The following is a 21,345-nucleotide window of genomic DNA, read 5'->3' as shown; positions in this document are numbered from 1 at the left end:
TTGGGAGAGATTTGACATTCTTGGAGAGATTTATCATCCAAAGAGATATTTGAGAGAGGTTTCACATACTTAGAGGGATTTGGGAGAGATTTGACATTCTTGGAGAGATTTCTCATACAGAGAGATATTTGGGAGAGATTTCACACACTTGGAGCGATTAGGGAGAGATTTGACATAGTCAGAGATAGAGTGAAAACGATTGAGAGGGGATCCATGTGTGACAAATGTGAGTGTCCGGCATCGCAATGCATGGTTCGTAAACCCTGTTAAGCCTTGATTAAGGATCTTACACATTCCCGATGAGTATGCATCATTGTTTTATCAGTTTGGCTCGCCACGTAGTACAGTTTTTAGGTTAAAGAGATCTAGTTGTACGTACTTTTCGATTCATGTTTTCTTATTAGAGTAGCGACTTGTTTAGTAGATACTGAGCGTAAGTCCAAGTACACAAGGGTCAGTTGAGCTGACCGGTTTGACTTGTTGACTTGATTTGACTTTGAATTGACCGGAATTTGACGGTTGTCACATCATCCCCCCGTTAAATGGAATTTCGTCCCGAAGTTTGCACTTCGAATGGGGATCCAGGAATTTAGAGGAAAGATAGGGATGACTTTTCGTAGTACAAGAATTTGATTATGGCGAGGAATAACTCGCCCGATGTCACATGATTACTACTATGCATGCTTTAATCGATGCTAGATTTATCATATAAAGAATTTCGGGATTTAATAAAGAATTTCGGGATTTAAATGTCGATGTTAGAAACACGTACTGATATTTGCGGGCAGTTCCGGAGTGGTTTCTCCCTCGGTGATTGCAAACACCCTCCCACCACCACCAGCATCTCTTGTCCTTGGGCATTCCCTTTTAAAGTGTCCTGTTTCTCCACACTCGTAACAGGTTGGGCTTACTCTAGAGCCGGGTACCTGGTTGATAGGTCGTGCTGGTGCCTTACAGAAACGAGCAGTGTGCCCCTCTCTGTCGCAGTTTTTGCAATGCATCTTTCGGCAAGCCCCAGTGTGATGGAAGTTACACTTGTTGCATTTTGGAAGTGTTCCTGCGTATGGTTTCATGGGAGTTGGTGTGGTGAGGGTTGTGGCAGCATGAACAGCAAGGATCTGTTGCTTCTTAGCGAGGCCTTGGGTTGATTGGTCTTTCTTGTTGTCCCAAAAATTTCTTTCGTTGTTCCCTCCTCTTGCTTGGGTAAGGGTGGTTGCCATAGTGTCATGGTGGGCATGATGGTCAATGAGTTGTTGTGCTAACTCCTTGGCGCTGTCGAAGGTAGTTGGTCTTGAGGCGAGCACGCTATCTTGAATTTCGGGGGACAATCCCCAGAGGTAACGCTCCAACTTTTTGTCTTCCGGGGTGACCATAGCGGGACAAAGGAGTGCTAGATCACAAAATCGGTTGGTGTAAGTTGTAAGGTCGGAGCCTGCCATTCGGAGATTCCATAGTTCTTGCTCCAGTTTTTGCAAGCACTCTACCCAAGGAGGCGTCGGGCCTTGAAAGCCGGTCAAGGGTTGGGATTCGGAACAAGAGTCATCGGGGTTAAGTTCTCCACTTCAGGGTCGGAGTCAGAACCATCAGCATAGCCTTCAGCTTGGTGACCATCTACAGGGGTTGGGTAATCATTCTCTGGCTCCTCTCCGAGCCATTTGGTATTGTAGTGGTTAGGGTAGTACGGGTCGTCGTGTGGGTGGAAATCCAGCCATGATATCTTCGCGAGAAATGGGGATATAAGAAATAATTAAGCAAAAGTACTAATTGGCTAATTATACGATGATCTTTATCAGGTACTTCAACAAATTGTTTAGTGCATACTAATTATATGTATTCGGGACAGGATAGACCTTCGAATAAGCGACCCTAACTCTAAATCCCCAATCCAACGAGAACAGGAAGTAGAGCAAAGATCCACAGATTCTAAGTCTATGACGTCCTGGATACATAAAATTTTAATGTATCCACTAAGCAACTATTGACCTATTGATAAAGATCTATTTAGTTATCGCAGATGTAATTTTAATAATGCCCAAAATACCCCTATGGTATTCCATTGTGGTAGTGTTGGTAAGTTTTTAGACTTGTTGCCACATCACAACCATTCTTGGGCATATGCTAATCACTCCTCGGACCAGCATAGTTGATCAGGCTATGCTATTCCCAAGACTGATCATACATCCCCAGGCTTACCTGTGATATCCAACAATCATTACTTTTGTTTTGTCCTAAAATGATGCTGACCTTAGTATGTATGCATGCATGTATACTTTTAACAAAAATTATTTATTCTTAAAGGTATAGTGGTTTTGAAATCTTAAAATCAGAGACCTTAGTCCCAATGCATTTATAGTTTGTATATCTTATGTGGTTTGATATACTTAGTTCACTATAAACAATGCTCTGATACCAATCTGTCACACCCCCAAACCAAGGATGGCGGAAACGTCTGGGGGTGGAGGACTTCATGTACAGTATCACAACAACGTGTATAATAGTGCTCAAAGTAAAAACAACCACCATATATATAATTGCAAAAGTTACACCAAAGTATATGTTTACATGTTTCAAAAGCAATTACATTATGATGACAAAATAATTTGTTGACGGATTAGCGTCCCATCCTCAAAGCGATGAAGTTTTCCTGTTTCACTGATTTCCTGAGAATACAAGTAGTTTTAAAGAGTGTCAACACAAAGGTTGGTGAGTTCATAAGAGTTTTGTTTGAAGTGGAACCCGTTTTTCCTTGTAAAATCGATAGGGTTTAATTTCCAGAAAATCCAATATTTTCTTAGTTAAGTGTAATTAGAGATATTCCTACATGATGCATTAATGAACCCTAGTGTAACCCGTAGAGTTCCTCTATAATCGTCCAGCGTATAAAAGTTATATAAGGGTTAAATTAGATAAAACGTTGAATATAGTGGGTCTGCCCTAGGTCCACAACCCAACGAGGAACAGGAGATGAGGCGGGCACCACCAATTCTAGGCCAATCAAGACTAAATTCTTATATGACTCAACACATACGCTCAGCGACTATAGTTGAAGTCTAACAATTTTAGAGGAAGTGTAGTTTTAATATCATAATAACTTTGTATAGAGACCCGATACTTTGTATTTGTACCCCTTTTTGTATAGAGACCCAGTACTTTGTATTTGTACCCATAGAGATAAAAGGTGATTTTAAATCGACATAAAACTCATTTAGGTTTTAAAAATAAAATCCCGTAAACTTATGGATTGTTCCCTATGTGAGCCGTTATAATCATACTATGACTATGTGAACCTGCCACGACGTTCTCAGTGTCGCAAAAAAATGAAATGACATTTGTCACCCGTAGACCTGCAGGTCCAACTGTAGCTAGCAGCAAGGTGTGGGGTGTCAATCCCAATATAGATCTATATACAAGTATCACGTTCTCCCTCAAGGAGATTCTGATTATAACTACCAGGAATTATATCCCGCACTCGGACGTACGGGGAGAGAGAGAGAGAGAGAAAAATAGAGAAACTCACAATATAGGATAACAAGTTTACGTGAAATGTGTGTGAATATAAATATTTCTTGTATGAATGTACCCTTCTTGTACGAGTGCGTAGAGTGATGTATCATAAACTATACCTATTATAGTTTATCTAAAATGTATGTACTATGTATGAACTCTTTTATGGAAAAGTATTAGTGTTGTGAATTTATTGACTATACTTTTTATAGTTTAATAGCACGTGTTCCAAAATGAATGAATAATATTTAATATGAATGTTTTAGTTTCAGTTCATAATGATAAACTAGCAAGGAAACACATTCAAATATTAGAACTTATGATTATACACTTTGCTCAACATAATACAAAGTGTTATGATATTTACATGCTGTTGGCAAAATTTATCAATTCTGCCCTGTTTTGGAAAAATCATAGAAACATCATACGAAGTCGAAAACTAGATCCGTAATTTCTGAGAGTTCACAAAATGTGTCTAGTTTGCTCATAATTTTTATCACAATTTATAATGACCTCTAACTTGGGTGAATAAGTCCATAATCACAGACTGGTCCGGATTGTTGTTTGAAATGATAGGCAGTTTTGTAAAAATCACCATAAATTGTAGAAAAATCGTATGGAGATGTGCAAGTAGCCATTTTAAAGATAAAAACTTGAACTATTTGCACCTTGTACAGTTTTGAAAAAAAAAGTGTTTAAGATGCCCAAAACAGTCCGTGAATGGAGTTGAACTTTTCTGATGAAGGCTGTTAGAAAAATTTAGATATGTTCTTAGTGTTTTAACTTGTATTCCCCCCCTGAAAACTTGAGAAAACATGAAAATGTAGGGGTATGAACTCACCTTAAGTGATTCCAGTAGATAAGTGTTGAAGAAGGAAAGTGTTCAACCCAAGAACACTTGAAGAATCACTTGAAGATTCGAAGATCTAACACAATTATGAGAGAGATTGTCTAAGATATCCATGATTTGAGAGGAAATAAATGAGATAATCATAAAGAGAATGGATTATGCTTACCAAATGTGGAGGAAAAACTCAAGATCAGCCCTTGAATCTCGAATTTCTAGAGAGAGAAAGTGAGAGAGGAAAGAGTTTGATCTTCTTGTGAAATGAGAGCAAATGAGAGAAGTGAGGAGAGAGGATGAATAATCAGCCCTCAAAAACGTGGGAAGAGGGATAATTGAGTGGAAAAGACATTGATGTGACCTAGGTAAGGTGGAGAGGTGTGGTTAGTCAAAGAGTGGGTGTGGGGTGGTTGCTTGTGACTTTGGATAAGGCAAAGTCAACACTCAACCTTTAATAATTCATCCATTTGATTTTTTTTTATTTAAATAATGATTTTCATCAAAATATGTTTAAATTATGAATATTTAGAGTTTATAATGTTAAAATATAATTTCTGGAGAAAATCCCGCTTTAAAATCATGAAAAACGGGCTTAAAATGTCAAAAATATCAAAAATGGGCTAAAAGTGGCAATTATGCGAAATCTGGCCGAGTCTCGGCCTTCTGGTGCTGAACCGAGAGAGAGGGAGGCAGAAACCGAGAGGAGAGAAGAGAAAGGAGAGGAACCGAGAGGAGGAGGGTGGAAACCGAGAGGGAAGAAAGCAGAGAGGGGGAACCGAGAGTTGGGAAGGGACAGAGAGGCGCGCGAAGAGACAGAGGGGCAGAGTAGAGACAGAGCGAGAGAAGGGAACAGAGAGCGAGTTAGCGAACAGAGAGGCGGAGGCGGACCGAGAGGCAGAATAGCGGACAGAGAGTGGGACGGACCGAGAGGCAGAATAGCGGACAGAGAGTGGGACGGACCGAGAGGCACCGAGAGGGACCGACCGCTCGGTTGTGAACAGTACTCTCGGTTCCGGTTCTTGCTTCTTGGGCTCGGTCTCGGTTCGGTTCAGCATCAGGAGGGTTCGACTCTACTTTCGGTTTCGGGTACTTGCTTCTTGCTCTCGGTTTCGGTTCTCTTGGCCACCAGAGGCTCGGTCTCTGGTCCTAAGAAGCCTCTCATTCCGGTTTCGGTTCCTAAAGCCTATTTTCCTCGTTTTCGCCCCGTTTTAAGCCGTTTTTTTGACCCGGTTAAGGGCCGGAATGACCCGACTGATTCCAAAAAGTTACGGGAAACTTTTGAGAGAGATTTGGGAGAGATTTCTCACACTTGGAGAGATTTGGGAGAGATTTGACATTCTTGGAGAGATTTCTCATACAAAGAGATATTTGAGAGAGATTTCACATACCTAGAGGGATTTGGGAGAGATTTGACATTCTTGGAGAGATTTCTCATACAGAGAGATATTTGGGAGAGATTTCACATACGTGGAGAGATTTGGGAGAGATTTGACATTCTTGGAGAGATTTCTCATACAGAGAGATATTTGGGAGAGATTTCACATACGTGGAGAGATTTGGGAGAGATTTGACATTCTTGGAGAGATTTATCATACAAAGAGATATTTGAGAGAGGTTTCACATACTTAGAGGGATTTGGGAGAGATTTGACATTCTTGGAGAGATTTCTCATACAGAGAGATATTTGGGAGAGATTTCACACACTTGGAGCGATTAGGGAGAGATTTGACATAGTCAGAGATAGAGTGAAAACGATTGAGAGGGGATCCATGTGTGACAAATGTGAGTGTCCGGCATCGCAATGCATGGTTCGTAAACCCTGTTAAGCCTTGATTAAGGATCTTACACATTCCCGATGAGTATGCATCATTGTTTTATCAGTTTGGCTCGCCACGTAGTACAGTTTTTAGGTTAAAGAGATCTAGTTGTATGTACTTTTCGATTCATGTTTTCTTATTAGAGTAGCGACTTGTTTAGTAGATACTGAGCGTAAGTCCAAGTACACAAGGGTCAGTTGAGCTGACCGGTTTGACTTGTTGACTTGATTTGACTTTGAATTGACCGGAATTTGACGGTTGTCACATCATCCCCCCGTTAAAGGGAATTTCGTCCCGAAATTTGCACTTCGAATGGGGATCCAGGAATTTAGAGGAAAGATAGGGATGACTTTTCGTAGTACAAGAATTTGATTATGGCGAGGAATAACTCGCCCGATGTCACATGATTACTACTATGCATGCTTTAATCGATGCTAGATTTATCATATAAAGAATTTCGGGATTTAATAAAGAATTTCGGGATTTAAATGTCGATGTTAGAAACACGTACTGATATTTGCGGGCAGTTCCGGAGTGGTTTCTCCCTCGGTGATTGCAAACACCCTCCCACCACCACCAGCATCTCTTGTCCTTGGGCATTCCCTTTTAAAGTGTCCTGTTTCTCCACACTCGTAACAGGTTGGGCTTACTCTAGAGCCGGGTACCTGGTTGATAGGTCGTGCTGGTGCCTTACAGAAACGAGCAGTGTGCCCCTCTCTGTCGCAGTTTTTGCAATGCATCTTTCGGCAAGCCCCAGTGTGATGGAAGTTACACTTGTTGCATTTTGGAAGTGTTCCTGCGTATGGTTTCATGGGAGTTGGTGTGGTGAGGGTTGTGGCAGCATGAACAGCAAGGATCTGTTGCTTCTTAGCGAGGCCTTGGGTTGATTGGTCTTTCTTGTTGTCCCAAAAATTTCTTTCGTTGTTCCCTCCTCTTGCTTGGGTAAGGGTGGTTGCCATAGTGTCATGGTGGGCATGATGGTCAATGAGTTGTTGTGCTAACTCCTTGGCGCTGTCGAAGGTAGTTGGTCTTGAGGCGAGCACGCTATCTTGAATTTCGGGGGACAATCCCCAGAGGTAACGCTCCAACTTTTTGTCTTCCGGGGTGACCATAGCGGGACAAAGGAGTGCTAGATCACAAAATCGGTTGGTGTAAGTTGTAAGGTCGGAGCCTGCCATTCGGAGATTCCATAGTTCTTGCTCCAGTTTTTGCAAGCACTCTACCCAAGGAGGCGTCGGGCCTTGAAAGCCGGTCAAGGGTTGGGATTCGGAACAAGAGTCATCGGGGTTAAGTTCTCCACTTCAGGGTCGGAGTCAGAACCATCAGCATAGCCTTCAGCTTGGTGACCATCTACAGGGGTTGGGTAATCATTCTCTGGCTCCTCTCCGAGCCATTTGGTATTGTAGTGGTTAGGGTAGTACGGGTCGTCGTGTGGGTGGAAATCCAGCCATGATATCTTCGCGAGAAATGGGGATATAAGAAATAATTAAGCAAAAGTACTAATTGGCTAATTATACGATGATCTTTATCAGGTACTTCAACAAATTGTTTAGTGCATACTAATTATATGTATTCGGGACAGGATAGACCTTCGAATAAGCGACCCTAACTCTAAATCCCCAATCCAACGAGAACAGGAAGTAGAGCAAAGATCCACAGATTCTAAGTCTATGACGTCCTGGATACATAAAATTTTAATGTATCCACTAAGCAACTATTGACCTATTGATAAAGATCTATTTAGTTATCGCAGATGTAATTTTAATAATGCCCAAAATACCCCTATGGTATTCCATTGTGGTAGTGTTGGTAAGTTTTTAGACTTGTTGCCACATCACAACCATTCTTGGGCATATGCTAATCACTCCTCGGACCAGCATAGTTGATCAGGCTATGCTATTCCCAAGACTGATCATACATCCCCAGGCTTACCTGTGATATCCAACAATCATTACTTTTGTTTTGTCCTAAAATGATGCTGACCTTAGTATGTATGCATGCATGTATACTTTTAACAAAAATTATTTATTCTTAAAGGTATAGTGGTTTTGAAATCTTAAAATCAGAGACCTTAGTCCCAATGCATTTATAGTTTGTATATCTTATGTGGTTTGATATACTTAGTTCACTATAAACAATGCTCTGATACCAATCTGTCACACCCCCAAACCAAGGATGGCGGAAACGTCTGGGGGTGGAGGACTTCATGTACAGTATCACAACAACGTGTATAATAGTGCTCAAAGTAAAAACAACCACCATATATATAATTGCAAAAGTTACACCAAAGTATATGTTTACATGTTTCAAAAGCAATTACATTATGATGACAAAATAATTTGTTGACGGATTAGCGTCCCATCCTCAAAGCGATGAAGTTTTCCTGTTTCACTGATTTCCTGAGAATACAAGTAGTTTTAAAGAGTGTCAACACAAAGGTTGGTGAGTTCATAAGAGTTTTGTTTGAAGTGGAACCCGTTTTTCCTTGTAAAATCGATAGGGTTTAATTTCCAGAAAATCCAATATTTTCTTAGTTAAGTGTAATTAGAGATATTCCTACATGATGCATTAATGAACCCTAGTGTAACCCGTAGAGTTCCTCTATAATCGTCCAGCGTATAAAAGTTATATAAGGGTTAAATTAGATAAAACGTTGAATATAGTGGGTCTGCCCTAGGTCCACAACCCAACGAGGAACAGGAGATGAGGCGGGCACCACCAATTCTAGGCCAATCAAGACTAAATTCTTATATGACTCAACACATACGCTCAGCGACTATAGTTGAAGTCTAACAATTTTAGAGGAAGTGTAGTTTTAATATCATAATAACTTTGTATAGAGACCCGATACTTTGTATTTGTACCCCTTTTTGTATAGAGACCCAGTACTTTGTATTTGTACCCATAGAGATAAAAGGTGATTTTAAATCGACATAAAACTCATTTAGGTTTTAAAAATAAAATCCCGTAAACTTATGGATTGTTCCCTATGTGAGCCGTTATAATCATACTATGACTATGTGAACCTGCCACGACGTTCTCAGTGTCGCAAAAAAATGAAATGACATTTGTCACCCGTAGACCTGCAGGTCCAACTGTAGCTAGCAGCAAGGTGTGGGGTGTCAATCCCAATATAGATCTATATACAAGTATCACGTTCTCCCTCAAGGAGATTCTGATTATAACTACCAGGAATTATATCCCGCACTCGGACGTACGGGGAGAGAGAGAGAGAGAGAGAGAGAAAAATAGAGAAACTCACAATATAGGATAACAAGTTTACGTGAAATGTGTGTGAATATAAATATTTCTTGTATGAATGTACCCTTCTTGTACGAGTGCGTAGAGTGATGTATCATAAACTATACCTATTATAGTTTATCTAAAATGTATGTACTATGTATGAACTCTTTTATGGAAAAGTATTAGTGTTGTGAATTTATTGACTATACTTTTTATAGTTTAATAGCACGTGTTCCAAAATGAATGAATAATATTTAATATGAATGTTTTAGTTTCAGTTCATAATGATAAACTAGCAAGGAAACACATTCAAATATTAGAACTTATGATTATACACTTTGCTCAACATAATACAAAGTGTTATGATATTTACATGCTGTTGGCAAAATTTAGCAATTCTGCCCTGTTTTGGAAAAATCATAGAAAAATCATACGAAGTCGAAAACTAGATCCGTAATTTCTGAGAGTTCACAAAATGTGTCTAGTTTGCTCATAATTTTTATCACAATTTATAATGACCTCTAACTTGGGTGAATAAGTCCATAATCACAGACTGGTCCGGATTGTTGTTTGAAATGATAGGCAGTTTTGTAAAAATCACCATAAATTGTAGAAAAATCGTATGGAGATGTGCAAGTAGCCATTTTAAAGCTAAAAACTTGAACTATTTGCACCTTGTACAGTTTTGAAAACAAAAGTGTTTAAGATGCCCAAAACAGTCCGTGAATGGAGTTGAACTTTTCTGATGAAGGCTGTTAGAAAAATTTAGATATGTTCTTAGTGTTTTAACTTGTATTCCCCCCCTGAAAACTTGAGAAAACATGAAAATGTAGGGGTATGAACTCACCTTAAGTGATTCCAGTAGATAAGTGTTGAAGAAGGAAAGTGTTCAACCCAAGAACACTTGAAGAATCACTTGAAGATTCGAAGATCTAACACAATTATGAGAGAGATTGTCTAAGATATCCATGATTTGAGTGGAAATAAATGAGATAATCATAAAGAGAATGGATTATGCTTACCAAATGTGGAGGAAAAACTCAAGATCAGCCCTTGAATCTCGAATTTCTAGAGAGAGAAAGTGAGAGAGGAAAGAGTTTGATCTTCTTGTGAAATGAGAGCAAATGAGAGAAGTGAGGAGAGAGGATGAATAATCAGCCCTCAAAAACGTGGGAAGAGGGATAATTGAGTGGAAAAGACATTGATGTGACCTAGGTAAGGTGGAGAGGTGTGGTTAGTCAAAGAGTGGGTGTGGGGTGGTTGCTTGTGACTTTGGATAAGGCAAAGTCAACACTCCACCTTTAATAATTCATCCATTTGATTTTTTTTTTTATTTAAATAATGATTTTCATCAAAATATGTTTAAATTATGAATATTTAGAGTTTATAATGTTAAAATATAATTTCTGGAGAAAATCCCGCTTTAAAATCATGAAAAATGGGCTTAAAATGTCAAAAATATCAAAAATGGGCTAAAAGTGGCAATTATGCGAAATCTGGCCGAGTCTCGGCCTTCTGGTGCTGAACCGAGAGAGAGGGAGGCAGAAACCGAGAGGAGAGAAGAGAAAGGAGAGGAACCGAGAGGAGGAGGGTGGAAACCGAGAGGGAAGAAAGCAGAGAGGGGGAACCGAGAGTTGGGAAGGGACAGAGAGGCGCGCGAAGAGACAGAGGGGCAGAGTAGAGACAGAGCGAGAGAAGGGAACAGAGAGCGAGTTAGCGAACAGAGAGGCGGAGGCGGACCGAGAGGCAGAATAGCGGACAGAGAGTGGGACGGACCGAGAGGCAGAATAGCGGACAGAGAGTGGGACGGACCGAGAGGCACCGAGAGGGACCGACCGCTCGGTTGTGAACAGTACTCTCGGTTCCGGTTCTTGCTTCTTGGGCTCGGTCTCGGTTTGGTTCAGCATCAGGAGGGTTCGACTCTACTTTCGGTTTCGGGTACTTGCTTCTTGCTCTCGGTTTCGGTTCTCTTGGCCACCAGAGGCTCGGTCTCTGGTCCTAAGAAGCCTCTCATTCCGGTTTCGGTTCCTAAAGCCTATTTTCCTCGTTTTCGCCCCGTTTTAAGCCGTTTTTTTGACCCGGTTAAGGGCCGGAATGACCCGACTGATTCCAAAAAGTTACGGGAAACTTTTGAGAGAGATTTGGGAGAGATTTCTCACACTTGGAGAGATTTGGGAGAGATTTGACATTCTTGGAGAGATTTCTCATACAAAGAGATATTTGAGAGAGATTTCACATACCTAGAGGGATTTGGGAGAGATTTGACATTCTTGGAGAGATTTCTCATACAGAGAGATATTTGGGAGAGATTTCACATACGTGGAGAGATTTGGGAGAGATTTGACATTCTTGGAGAGATTTCTCATACAGAGAGATATTTGGGAGAGATTTGACATACGTGGAGAGATTTGGGAGAGATTTGACATTCTTGGAGAGATTTATCATACAAAGAGATATTTGAGAGAGGTTTCACATACTTAGAGGGATTTGGGAGAGATTTGACATTCTTGGAGAGATTTCTCATACAGAGAGATATTTGGGAGAGATTTCACACACTTGGAGCGATTAGGGAGAGATTTGACATAGTCAGAGATAGAGTGAAAACGATTGAGAGGGGATCCATGTGTGACAAATGTGAGTGTCCGGCATCGCAATGCATGGTTCGTAAACCCTGTTAAGCCTTGATTAAGGATCTTACACATTCCCGATGAGTATGCATCATTGTTTTATCAGTTTGGCTCGCCACGTAGTACAGTTTTTAGGTTAAAGAGATCTAGTTGTACGTACTTTTCGATTCATGTTTTCTTATTAGAGTAGCGACTTGTTTAGTAGATACTGAGCGTAAGTCCAAGTACACAAGGGTCAGTTGAGCTGACCGGTTTGACTTGTTGACTTGATTTGACTTTGAATTGACCGGAATTTGACGGTTGTCACAAGCACAGTCGCAACCGGTAGCGAAGCGCACTAAGCTCGTTGATTCAAGATTAGAAGGCTAGAAGGGATGAACTTGTGGTAAGTCGACAAGAGTCATGAGGGATCTTGCTTGTCGGGTAGGTATTTGCTACAAATGTTGCAAAAAGGGGCATACGACGAAGGATTTGCCCTCAACTTGTTTAGGGATGAGCCCAGGGTTCCAATACTGCTACTTTGCGTGCTATTGACAGTCGGCCGGTGAAGACCGAGGTTCCGAGGGCTCGTGGGAGACCTTTTCAGCTAACCGCAGAGGAGGTCAGCGTAGCACCTGATGTCATGGCTGGTACGTATTTCCTTATTTATTTATTTTGTGACTTATTGTGCTTATTCTGTGCTGTATTTAGATACATTTCTTGTGAGTTCTCTACCTGTTTTGGTGTTATTTGACTCAGTGCGATTTGGTCCATTGTGTCCTTAGCTTTTAGTCGTCACATCAGTATCCGACGTGAGGCATTGAGTCGAACTCTGAGGGTTTCCATAGTCGATGAGGATGCGGTTTTTGCTACAGATGTATTCCAAGGATGTGTGTTGGAGATTTTTGGTGTTGAGTTCCCGATAGATCTGGTCCCGATAGCAATGGGAGATGTCTGTGTCATCGTGTGCATGGATTGGTTGAGCCGTTTTAGAGAAGTGATCGACTGCGAGCGTCAGTTGGTGACTATAAAAGACCCTTGTGGTCGGAGTGCTTATAGTGTATGGCAAGGGTACCAGATCTGGGTCAGCTTTCTACTCTGCAGCTAGGGCGAGGCAGAGTTTGTAGCGTGGTTGCATGGGATTCTTGGCATACGTGATGGATACACGGGTTGTTTCAGAGAGGCCGAGTTCTATCTCTAAGGTTCCGATAGCGTGCGAGTTCTTGGATGTTTTCCCAGAGGAGTTACCAAGTGTGCCTCCCTAGTGGAGGTGGAGTTCCGGGAGCGGCACCTATTGCCAAGGCACCTTATCGCCTTGCGCCAACAGAGATGTAGGAGTTATCCTCAAAGCTCCAAGAGCTGCCGGGGAAGGGTTTTATCAGACTGAGTAGCGCACCGTGGGGAGCGCCGATCCTTTTTGTTAAGAAAAAGGATGGTTCACACCGGATGTGTATAGATTACTGGGAGTTGAACAAGCTGTCGGTCAAGAATCGTTATCCACTTCCGAGGATCGATGATTTATTCGATCAGTTTCAGGGGCATCTTGGTTTCCCAAGATTGATATGAGATCTGGATAAGACCAGATGAGAGTATGCAAGGACGATATTCAGAAGACGACCTTTAGAAATCGTTATGGGAATTATGAGTTTGTGGTGATACCTTTCGGGCTCACCAACACACCGACAACTTTCATGGATCTCATGAACCGGGGGTGTGGGCCTATGTTGGATCGGTTGGTGATCGTGTTCATCGATGAAATATTGATGTATTAGAGGTCCAGAGAGCAGCATGAGGATCATCTACGAGAGGTTCTTGGGGTTTTGAGGTTGGAGAGGGTTTATGCCAAATTCTCCAATTGTGATTTCTGGTTATGAGAGGTCCAGTTCTTAGGACACCTCGTTAATCAGAATGAGATACTTTTCGATCCGGACAAGATTGAGGTAGTTATGCGATGGGAGGTGCCGAGATCCCCATACGACATCAGGAGTTTTTTAGGATTGGCTGGTTACTATCAGAGATTTATCAAGGATCTCTCCAAGATTGCGGTTCCTCTCACCAGATTGACCCAGAAGGGTGTTACTTTTGTTTGGGGCCCCGAGCAGTAGGCATCATTCAAGACTCTTCACCAAACGTTGTGCGAAGCTCTGGTGTTAGCCCATCTAGACGGAGAGGAGGACTTCGTGGTCTATTGTGATGCGTCCATTTCAGGTATGGGTGCAATGTTGATGCAAAGAGGTCACGTGATAGTATACGCGTCGAGGAAGTTGAAGCCTCACGAGATGAGGTATCCCACCCATGATTTGGAGTTCAGGGCGGTGGTGTTCTCCCTCAAGATTTGGCGCCACTATCTTTATGGTGTCGGGTTTACCATATACACAGACCATAAGAGCCTGAAGTACCTGATGGATGAGCCCAACCTAAATATGAGACAGAGGAGATGATTGGATGTAGTGAGTGCTATGATTGTGAAATCTTATATCACCAGACAAGGCTAATGTGGTAGCCAATGCCTTGAGTCGCAAATCCGACAGCGCTCTAATCCGGGATGTGTGTATGAGGATGACGGTGATGAATCCAGTCTTACATACCATCCGAGAGGCTCAGGTGGAGGCTGTGAGATCGGAGAACCGCAAGAGAGAGCATGTTATTGGGCAAGTTTCCGAGTTCGTGACAGACAGTCGTGGGCTTATGACTTTCCATGGGCGGATTTGGGTGCCCTATACAGGTGGAGATCGCTCTGTATTGTTGGAGGAGCCGCATAGATCAAGATTCTCGATCCATCCAAGAGCCACGAAGATGTATTTGGATCTGAAGAGAGGGTACTAGTGACCCTGTCTGAAGAGACACATGGCATGGGTAGTTGATAGGTGCTTGACCTGTCGATGGGTTAAGTTTAAGCACCAGCGTCCTCATGGCAAGCTGCAGCCACTAGAGGTTCCCCAGTGGAAGTGGGAACAAATTTCCTTGGACTTTATCACCAAGTTGCCAAGAACTGACCGTGGGGTTGACGCGATATGGATGATTGTGGACCAGCTGACGAAGAATGCTCACTTCCTCGCTATTAGTGAGAGTTCTTTTGCAGAGAGACTTGCCGGGATTTATGTGAGGGATGTGTTAGCTCGACATGGAGTGCCAACCTCGATAGTGTGAAATCGGGATGTGCGTTTTACTTCTAGGTTCTGGAAGAAGTTTCATGAGGATCTGGGTACCCGACTACAGTTCAGTATAGCCTAACACCCACAGACAGACGGGCATAGTGAGCAGACGATTCAGACACTTGAGGACATGATGCGTGCATGTGTTATGGATTTCGGTGGAAGTTGGGAGACTTATTTGCCCTTTTATGAGTTTTCATAGAACAACAGCCACCATTCCAGTATTAGTATGCCTCCCTTTGAGCTTCTGTATGGGAGGAGGTGTCGGACTCCCATCTATTGGAGAGACGTGGGACAGAGAGTAATTGGTAGCACTGAGATAGTGCTCAAGATGACTGAGCAAATTCAGCAGGTTAGATAGAGGTTACTGACAGCCCAAAGTCACTAAAAGAGTTATGCAGATTGGCGACGATCCGATCTTGAGTTTCAGGTTGGAGATTTTGTCCTCTTGAAGATATCCCCATGGAAAGGGGTGATCCGATTCAGGAAAAAGGGCAAGTTGGGGCCTCGATACATTGGTCCTTTCAGAGTGACCGCTAGAGTAGGTAAGTTAGCATACCGGTTGGAGCTACCCGCAGAGTTGAGCCAGATACATAACACTTTCCACGTGTCTCAATTGAGGAAGTATGTAGCTGATGAGACGACAGTGGTACTACTAGTGGACATTCAGGTGGATGCGAGCTTGAATTACATTGAGAGGCCAATAGCGATTTTGTGACATCCCAAAATTTCTCGGCCAGAAAAGACTGATTTAATTTGTGCTTTTAAAATAAAATTAGATTAATCTTTTAAAAGATGTTGCGGAATTTGTCCCTAAAACAAAACATGATAAAAATTTATCTAAACATTTCTTAAATAAATATGTATTTTCATTATATATCAAAACCTCGGGATGTCATGTTCCGATACAGACCAAAAGCATACCAATACATCATAAGCCTTACAACAGTTATTTACAACCACTGACCTATAATCCAAAAATCCTTCTTCATCATCCAAACTATGCTCTGGGTCTACTACCTATAATATAAAAAGCTGAGTGGGTCTGGCTTGGGAGCCTGGTGAGCACATAGGGTTTTCCACCAACAAATAATAAAATTATTAATTTCATTAACCAACAATAAATTTATTAATTTCATCAACCAACAATAACCCTGATTACTCGTTCCCGTTATCCTCACTTTACGTCCCTAAACACCTATCACAAGGGACCTAGCCTAAGGATCATCATTGAGATGGACACTACTGCTAAAGGGATTCCTCAACCATACATGTCCTTAAGGAAACCATGAGGGGGATGGAGTACACCAATGAAAATATAGTTCACCAACACCTAAAGGTTGCGAACCTACTAGCGTTCCACTGGACTGTCTAGAAAGGTCTGTGGTCGTCGTCTATACTCCGCTAGATGACTACAACAAAAACAACAACAACAACAACAAAAACAACAACGAAAACAACATCGAGGCCTCTCATCATTTTAACACACACCAACTATTTCATCTACCCATTTTTACCCAACATATTTGTAGATAAAAATACATATACAGTTTCAAACTTGTATAAAACATCTATTCAACACCCATCTTGTCACACCCCCGAACCAGACGACAGAAACGTCCGAGGGCTTGAGCGTGACTTTCAACATTGCAGTATCATCACAGAGTATATAATTGAAACATAACATCATCATCACACATGTAATATAACAACATTCATTGTTTACATTGAGTATTGTAATTGATTATTACATGCCAAAATAGTCAGAGTATGATGAAACAAAATATAACAAAATATCCATTAGTTTGTTCCGCTCAACTTGCTTCAATAGTTTCCTGAGAATACAAGTTAATTTAAAAAGCTCAACATAAAAATGTTGGTGAGTTCATAAGCATGTCTGAGAAAATGATTTGTATAACTTTGCAATCACAAGAAAATCCTGTATTTTCTTAAAATAGTTTAGTATGTTTGTGTCCGATCTTGTATCAATGCATGTGTGTTTTTGATTAATAGAATGCCAAAAGAGAAGGTAAATAGAATACCCCCAGACAACCGGATGTTTCCTATAAAAGAAGAAAAGAGAAAGCTGTCGTACCAACCCCGAGGTTGAGTAACAGTGTGAGTAAGTTTCTGAGGAATCCAAGATAAAAGAAAATAGTCTTCCGCAAACTTGATAACGTTAATTCCTCTAAGTAAGTCATGATAACCATACTAAATAATGACAATGTTGCCTGTCTTGGCGTTTGTGAATGCCGATTGAAAAAAACAAGAATAAGGTTGTCGTCACCCTAGATTGATATAGTCTAACTGTAGCGAACAACTGAGGTGTGGGGTGTCATCCCCGTATAGATCTATACACAAACCCCACTCTCCCTTTAAGAAACTCTGGTTATAACTACAGTTACGATTGCAACTCAATAGGTGTCAACCGACACATCTCACTAGATATTTAATCGAATTTACGTGAAGAAAAACATATAAACTCATTTCAGTCCCAATGAACCATGTCTACGGACCATCGAGTCTCACTGAACACGTAAGTCATTTTCAGGCCCGGAAGAAATGAGATTATATAACATGGGCCCAAAATAAATGTAAAATGACAACTAAGGCCCATTTAATATGTAAGGTATTTATAAGCCCAAACAATACGCAAATAGTATCCAAGGTCCATCGCGTATGTTAATGGGTCAGTGAGGCCCAATAAACAATTAAATAGTATTCGGGACCTATCAAGCATATGAATGGGCCACTAAGGCCCAATACTATACGAATGACAAAATTCAAAATTTGTCCGTTTGTTATTTTATTGCTAGTATTAGCCAAATTATTTACCAAAATAGCATATAAAGCCCACTTTTTGTAAAAAAGACATTCTTGGCCCAATAAGGCAAATATTTACAATTAGGGTCCAATCTTAGTAAGAATAACACTTTAGTCGCCATTTTGTTCAAACTAGTATTTATGGCTATTTTTGGTAAAATAAAATAAAATTTCTAACCCATTTTTGTCAAAAATATGATTTTTGGTTTGATTTTTGTGGAAATACACTGGTTGTTGGAAAAATTTTTGAAAAATCATTGTGAGTCTAAATTTGGATCCGTAAATTCTGGAAGTTTGGAAATTTTTTCTACTTTGTTCACAATTTTTCTCATAATTTTTAATGGCCTCTATCCTATGTAAAATTGCTCACCTTCACAGGCTGGTCTGAAATTATTTCAAATATGATAGACAATTTTGTAAAATTCGCCAAAACTTGTAGAAAAATCGTATGAAAACGTGATAGTAGTAATTTTAAAGGTATAAACCTAAACCTTTTTCATTTAAATCAGTTTTGAAAAATTTTACCATTAAGGTGATCAAAACAATTCGAGATTGGACCAAAACGTTTATGTCAAGGGCTGATTTTTGAGTTTAAGTTATCCATGTTTGTACACAACACTTGTTTTTATTATTTTAAATGTATAAATCCCAGATCTAGAAGTTTACATGTATTATATGTGATAATACATACTTTTATCAAGGGTTTCATGTAGATCCAAGTGATAAACTTCATATTCGTAACATATTTTTAGATTTATGAAGTAAATAACACATAAACACCAAATAAATCATGAAAAACACAAATATTCATGCATACACACATAGATCTACACAAATAAACTTGTATTCTCCGCTAAAACTTAGTAAAAAACAGAAAATAGGGGATATGAACTCACTTTGGTTTGATGAAGAGTTTGAAGAAGATTTTCGGCCTTAGATGTTTCCTTGAGGAAATTTTTAAAGTCTATGAAGTTCAAGAGCATAGATCATGAGATGATGTGGGTGAAGAAGAGATTTTTGATGAAATCTTGAAGTTAAACTATAGATTTAAACATGAACTTACCAAGTTTGGATCTTTGGTAGGGAACTCTTGTACACTAACACAGACCTTCACGAGTTTTGGAGGAAGGGAAGGATTTTCTTCAATTTCTTTGAGAAATATGAGAGAAATGTTAACTGATTTTGAGAGAAAGTGGGGGTGTTGGTGGGTTGTTTGGGCGGAGGGTAAGAAGAAGAGAGGGGGGGGGGTGGGTGGGAGGCTTTGCCTTGATATATGGGAGGTAATCTTGCATGCCTAGATACATAGAAGACAATGCATGGATGTCTTCCATGTAATTATGAGGTGTCACTTATTCCCTAATCGTTCATTAATCTCTTATATATATATATATATATATATATATATATATATATATATATATATATAGGCCCGAGAATGGTCTTAAGAAAATGAAAATTGAATGGCTTGGGCTCTTTATTGTCTTATCTTGAATTTTATGAGGCCCAATAATATTTTTCGGCCCATTAGGCCCTTATGATGGTTCACAACCCAATTGAATAAAAGAAGTGGAGTTTATGGCCTGTTAGGGCTAATGAAATCGTTAATGGCCCATCATGGCCCATTAGAGATAAGATGCATTATTCTAGGCCTACATGGCCCAACATATTAAAGTTTTCAAAAATTTGGTCGAATTGGAGCCCAATTAGGGTTCCTAGGCCCAAGAAAGTTAAGTTGAAGGTTTATTGGTCCATTTGGCCCAATAAGTGAATCCTGGCTCATATAAATCTTGAACCGGGATTTTTAGGGCTTTCCATACATATAAGATGTATTGTATTAGGTTTTCAACTTAAATCAAAAGTTTGGATTCAAATGGATGGTTTCGATTAAGCATAGAGTATGATTTTCACTTAGAACACATGCCTTACAATAGATGATGTTTACATGAGAATAGAATTTCCTAGCAAAATTTCTAGTTGTGGCACATCTCAAATAAACAAAAAATATAATTACACATAGCACATATTTTATAGAAAATACTTCATATCTATTTGTAAGATGAAAATGACTACACACTCACTTGATTTAATGAAAAACTGTGCCTTGCATCTTTAAACCTAAAAGATAATTTATCAGGGTCTTCGGACACTTCGGGACGTTGGATATGATACTAGGGCTTCAAGGGGGGGGGGGGGTTGTAAGGAAGTTTAGGGAGGTGAAAGAAGTGAAAAAGGATGAAAAATGGTGTAGGAATAGGGAGGGTACACACCTCATTTTGTACGCTGCGAGGGTTCGAACCGAAAGGGGAAGGATGACACATGGCAGCTTCGCAAGCGAGGAGGGGGAGGGGCACACATTGGACAGGAGGCGAGGCCGAGACACGCATCAACAGCTAAGGCGATGACATGCATTAGCTTCGGATTGGACCTCGCATCGGACGAATCAACAGGCAGACACAGGGCAGGCTCGCATGCGAGGCGACATGGCCGACCCCTGACCTTGTGTATGTGAAAATTCTCAGTTTTTGTGCCCGAATTTCAAAAATTCATAACTTTCACATACAAACTCAGTTTTGACGTTCTTTAGATGCACGCATAGGCGAGATTATACTCTACAACTTTCGTTTAGACTCCGTCGGCTAATTTTGAATTTATTTTTAATATTATTATTTTTAATAGACCGGGACAGGAAAATCCGTTAAAAATTCATAACTTCTTCATCCGACGTCCGTTTTTGTTTGTCTTTCTACCATTGTACTACTATTGACGATACCTTCGGTTCTCGTTTAGGTTGTGTCGGCTAAAAATCACTTGATCTAAAATTCAAGTTTTTACCTATTTACTGCTAAGTTGAGACTTAGAGGAAATCATAACTTCCTCATACGAAGTCAGATTTGGGCATTTTTTTATGCACGCTGAACGAACACTACGACTTTCGTTTAGATCACTAATGCTAAATATCACTTTATCGTAAAGTCACTTTTTACGCCACACAGCGTCATGCTGGTTCTGTTGCGAAACTTCAACAGGTCATAACTTCTTCGTGATAACTCGGATTTTGGTATTCTTTATATCTCCAGAATCCTTATTTCAACAAGTACACCTTTCTTCATAGATATCAGTTTTGTCTAACATTTATTTTAGATGCTTATTTTTACCCTTAATTCATTAAATTATAATAATTAAGCATAAAACACATAATAATCAAATAATACATCTTATTATTTCAAAACAAGTTACAAAGGTTGGCCTAGACTATTACATCATCTTATTATTTTTACGCATTCGTATGTTTCCATCGCACAAGTACTAAATCGATCATCTGGTGTCGCAACTTCTTAGTCTTACGGTCAGCG

This window comes from Lactuca saligna, chromosome 1 (assembly GCF_052625555.1).
Source record: "Lactuca saligna cultivar CGN05327 chromosome 1, ASM5262555v1, whole genome shotgun sequence".
NCBI lineage: Eukaryota > Viridiplantae > Streptophyta > Magnoliopsida > Asterales > Asteraceae > Lactuca > Lactuca saligna.
This window is presented reverse-complemented; position numbering follows the sequence as displayed.